Raw genomic sequence first — 5,556 nt, 5'->3', positions numbered from 1 at the left:
TTCTAGTTGCCAGTTTGGCTTCTTTCCACAAGAAAAACACTCAAAACTGACCCTGTTCACCCTCATGGGCTCAAATCATCCTTTGTAGCCTGTGCTGGATTCTCACCATCCAGCTGTAGAGCTTGATGCAGCTACTACTTATGAAGCTGCAGAGGGTGGGTGCAGGTTTCTGGGCCTCTAGCATGCTGCACTCTGGAATGGGTGGCTCCTGACATAGGAAGGGTGAATTAGCCACACCCCACTTGGGGCAGGCCCCTTCCATGCCTTCAGGCTGCTTGGGATGGGCTTTGCATTTAAGGAGCCCCTGGGTTTCCAGAAGTTCTAGTAGCTTCGGAGGAGATGCTCTCCAGCCCACTGTGGACACCAAGCGGCTTTCCCTGCTCTTTGTCAAGCCCCATCATACCACACCCGATGTTATTGCTCCAGGTTATCTTCCATAAGCCAATGGACAAAGGTTCCAGCCCCCCTGCCAGTGAATCCAGTCTTTAAAAAGGGCTACAGCTGTGACTTTGCCTCTCTTCTTCCCAGATCTGTCACAGCCCCAGGGCTCTGTTTGGGGGGTGAATGGCAGAGTTGGCAACTTACGCTCTGGAATTAAGTCTGGTTGTGAAGAAAAACTACTAATGCAGCACCATGTATGTACCTGGGTCTGCAGATAGCCTGGAATGATAGCTCTGAAAGCTTGACCTTCCCCAGTTTGTCTCTACTTTGTGTTGACTCTGAAACCTAATGTTGGCTGTCAGTGTCATTAACTATTTCAGTGCTGGCAACAAAGGAGGGGGTGGGTGTATTCTGAAGGCACACAATGTGCTGTAAGTGGAATCTCCTACTGATCTGGGTGGGTGGAGCTTGTCTTGTGGGCGGAGCTTGAGGCTTGCCCCATTCCCTAACTGTGATTGAAGATGACACATGTATATGTCTATTGTTTCTCGTACTGCCATCTTTGCAGCTTCTACTGCTCGTCTGCCCTGCTTTCAGAACTGTAGCAAACTTTTTCTCAAATGTTTGTAATAAATTGGGGGGCTCTCAAGGGGGAGGAGGGGACAGGAGTAGGGATTCCACAACCATTGGAGTATTATGAGGATGTCTTTTTTTGGTCCTAAAGAAGTGGCTGCATCTTTATGTTGGATCCTTTCCATGTCCCCCACCTGCCTGGGAAATGACACCCCTCCTCCCCTTTGACCTTTCCTAGCACCACTTGCTGAAAAGAATTTTCACGCAGCTTTCAAGTCAGCCAGTGGAGCCACCAGGGAAATCTGTCCAGCGCTGCAGGTGTGTGCGTGTGCGCCTACCTGTCCGTTTGTGTCCTTGCAGAATTGTTACAGAGCTTGAAAAGAGCCCAGAGTACCCCTTGCATTGCGTCTCTGCTCCTTCGCTAGAGGCCCCCTCCTGGGGGCTGGGTTCTGTTGAACAGTCACAGCGCATGTTCTCCAGATGCTCCAGGGCCATATTCTCCCTGTTCCTCTCCTGAGGCTTGGTCTCCATGATAGTTAGGAGTGTTGTTTCTCCCCCCTCCCCGTGTAGTTAAAGCAACCCAAGCCCTAGTATGGATGCAACCATGCTAGGCAAAAGGAGCTTTATTCCTTTGTAGCTTATTCCCCTATGGACTCACGCACACCCCCGTAAAGATGGCATCGACCATAGCAATATTGGCAACAAAATGCTCCAGGCTGTGGGCTGGAAGGAAGGGTCAGGATGGGAAGGAAATGCCAGGGTCTCCCTGCTTCCGCGGAGGTGAGTTGCCCATCCAGGATTAATCTATACAGGCCTCATCCTCTTACACCAGTGTAACTGCATCCAGTCACTGATACAGAATGATCTGCATTGCTCCATAAATGGCTTTTTAATATGGCTAAATGTAAATGCACGCTCTCTAGAACCGAAGAATGCAGGCCCTCCTTACAACGTGGGAGACTCGATCCTGGGCAGCAGAGACTGAGCAAGATTTGGTGGGTGTGGTGGATAATCAGCTGAATGTGAGCTCCCAGTGTGACACTGTGGTAAAAAGGGCTAATATGACCCTGGGATTTGTATGGGAGTATCCAGTAGGAGCAGAGAGGTTATTTTAACTTCTGTATTTGACACTGCTGCTGGAATCCTGGGTCCAGTTCTGGTGTCCACAATTCAAAAAGGTTGTTGTTAAATTAGAGAAGGCCCATGAGAAAGATTAAAGGATTCGAAAGCCTGCCTTACAGTGATTGATCTGCTGGGGTATTTAGCTTAGCAAAGAGAAGGTGAAGGGGTGACTTGATTAGCCTATAAAAGTACCTTCACAGGGAACAAATACTTCACAATGGGCTGTTCAGTCTAGCAGAGAAAAGTCTAACATGGCCCAATGGCTGGAAGTTGATGCTAGGCACATTCAGACTGAAAAGAAGGGGTACATTTTTAACCCTGAGCGTAATGAACCATGGAAACCATTTAGCAGGGGCTATGGTGGGTTCACCACAGGCAATTTTTAAATCATAATTGGCTACTTTTCTTAGAGCTCAGCTGTAGGGATTATTGTGGGCCTGGGTTATTCAGGGGGTCAGACCATGATCACCATGGTCCCTTCTGGCCTTGGAATCATGAATCTGCCTTGGGGATTGTGCTGCTTCCATTAACCAGGCTAGTTAATGCGCTGCAGCCTTTGCATAGCCCCCGTGAGAAGTTGCAGAGCTCTGCTGCGCCTTGATCACAAGGCTATCCCTTTGCATTTCCCCAGCATTCAGAATGCAGGGAGGAAAGGAGCCAGGAACAGGGATGAGGCCCTTCCCAGACAACCTTGCATGCAAGGAAAATCTCTTGATCCTCAATGGCAGAATACGGGAAATGGAGGCGAGGGGAACCTCTACTGTCCCACAGCTGGTCTGCAGCTGTAAACCTCTAACTCACAGCCGCAGCTTTGCAGGGTTTGTGTGTGAAGGGGTGATGCACAACAGCCACAAGATGGCAGCCGCTCCCCAGTAATGCCCTCCCTTGCCTTCCCTAGGGCTCAGCATGTGGTGCCTGAGCGTGGAGGGTTTTGTCGCACCCGTGCTCCTCCTGTCCGCTCAGTGCCAGCCAGAGCGGGATTGAAACCAACACCATCACAGGCAGCAGCTCCAGAGCTGAAGCCCCTGCCTGGCTCCCATGGCCTACCCTGGAGCAGGCAGCCGAGCAGGCCACCCCCCTGGAGCTGCCACCTTATGCCAGAGATGATCAGTGCGATACATTGCGGGGGTGGGGGATGTAGGTGCTGTGCTGGCACAAAGATGAGGCCTCAGCCCTGTACTGCCATGCCGATTCCTTGCCCCACCTCAGGCCAGCATCAGTACCCAGCCATGAGAGGTTTTGCCTGCTCTCAGCCAGGTCCCCCCAGACCACCCTTTTGCTTTCTGGAGGCAGGGGGAGCAGGGAGGCTCAATGTCTGTCTGACTCATCCCCTTTGCCATCAGGCTATTTCTGAGTGAAATCGATAGATTCCAAAGGCAGAGAGACAAGGAAATGCATTTTATCGACCAGCTGAATCTCCATGCTGGGAAACCCTGGCCTGAAAATTGTTTCCCCTCCAATTAGAAACCATCACCCAGAGGATCAAAGCACTTTGCTGCACTGCTGGCCCTTTGCCAGCCGTGCCTTGCACAGCTGGGGGCGGGGAGGGGGTGTGTGCTAACTAGGAGGTTCCCTGCAGGGGGCACCATCAGGTCAGAAGCTGTGGCAGAATTCTTGTCTGTTCCAGCCCCGGGTAGCACAAGGTCCTGTGACATTGGGGCAGTGACACTAGCCCAGTTTACAGATGGAGAAACTGAGGCACTGAATGACACAGCTCGACCCATGGCACACAGCCTCCCAGTATCAGAGCTGGGGATAGAACCCAGGAGTCCTGCCTCCCAGGCCCCTGCTCTAGCTACTAGACCATGCTCCCCTAATTCAGCCACTGTGTTGGGCCTGATATTATTCAGCCATGCCCCTCAGTGACCCCTTTTAGAGTCTTGGCCCTGTGCATCCCCAGCCCCCAATGACACTGCAGAGCTAGGTTTCCGTACAGCAGCAAGGTGGGGAAGCCAGAGGGTATGGGGGAGGGGCAGAGGCAGCACCCCCAGTGCCATGTCCCCCCCAGGACTGGGATCAGCTTTGGGGATCAGAGCACGGATGCCTCAGTGCAGCCTCTGTGCCCTGAAGCTCCAGCTGCTGGCAGGAGGGACCCCTCTGGTCACAAGCAACTACGTCCTGAGGTCTGCAAACCCAGGCCCTGGCATTTGTTTGGAAGGTGACTGGCTCCCTCCTAGCTCCGGCTCCAGCACTTCAGGGGGACCCTGAGTGAAGGATAGTTCTGACTCCCAGGAGACCCCCTGCCCTCCACTCGAAGCACTAGACCCCTGCCAGAGCTGGGGATAGAATCCAGGAGTCCTGGCTCCCAGCTTTCAGCCCCTGTAATTATTAGACCCCACTCCCCTCCCAGAGCTGGGAAGAAAACCCAGGAGTCCAAGCTCCCAGTCCCACCAGATCTAATCACTAGATCCCACTTCTCCTGTTACTATACCTTTTGCCTCACAGTTAAATGTGCCCCTTATTCCCAAGGTGGCTACTGTGCTCCTTAGCTAGCAAGTGAGTCCCACACACCCCACGGAGAAGCTGGGGGCGTACCTTAGGTATGAGAGGATGACACAAAAGCTACAGAGACCTGGTCAAAGACTTTCAAACCCCCGTGCTTCCTTCAGCCTTTGCTATTCAGTAGCCAGAGGACAGTCAGACGCCTCATGGGCATCAGTCTCCAGGTGGGGAACGTGGAATATTTCTGAGGGCTACAACGTTTAGGAGGCAGCCTCTTCTCCTGCCCAGTCCTTCAGGGCCCCGGCACTACATGGGCAGAGAGGCACTTGGCTCCGTGCGAAGAACTATCGAGAGCAGCCACACTGACAAGCCAAAGAGAATTACAAAGTCCCGCTCACCGCCTCAAAAGCACCTCTGAAGCCATGGGAACACTGAGCTCTGGCTCACAGCAGTCGTGGCTGGGGAGCAAGCGCCCGCAGTCAGAAAGGTGTGTGGGGCTGGCTCAGTGGCAAGGCCTGCACTAGAGGAGCAGGCAACTCTTCCCCTTGTGCCACGCTGGGTTTGAGACTCACCTGTGGGTATTACTGGGAGAGCTGAGGTACAGGCCTAGGCCCCCAGCTTTTGGTTGGGACACCCCTGTGATCCCAGCCCTAGTGGGTGATGAGGTGGAGAGCCCTGAGACTCCCACGCTTTCTGGCAGGGTTTGGGGCAGTGGCTGGCTGGCTCTGGCCACATCAGCCGGCTGGGTATCACGTACAGGGTCTGCAAACAGAGCTCTGGGGCATGAGCCAGGTCCCCTAGCTCCCTGCCAGGCTTTGCGCTTTGCTTCTGGTGCCCGGCCCTTGGGGGGTGCTCAGCCGGCTCTGTGACAGAGAGACCCTGGGCGCTGAGGGGGCACTGTGCTGAGAAGGGTAAAGGTCCCGCTGGGGCCTCAAACCACTCTGAGCACAGGGCGGGCACGCTGTGGCGCTGACACTTGGGGGCCTCAGCCAGGAGTGGAGATGAGGCCTGTCCCTCCCAGCATGGAGGGTGTTCCAA

This window comes from Eretmochelys imbricata, chromosome 7 (genome assembly GCF_965152235.1).
Source record: "Eretmochelys imbricata isolate rEreImb1 chromosome 7, rEreImb1.hap1, whole genome shotgun sequence".
Taxonomy (NCBI): Eukaryota; Metazoa; Chordata; order Testudines; family Cheloniidae; genus Eretmochelys; species Eretmochelys imbricata.
The sequence above is the reverse complement of the archived record's forward strand: the minus strand, read 5'-3'. Positions refer to the sequence as shown.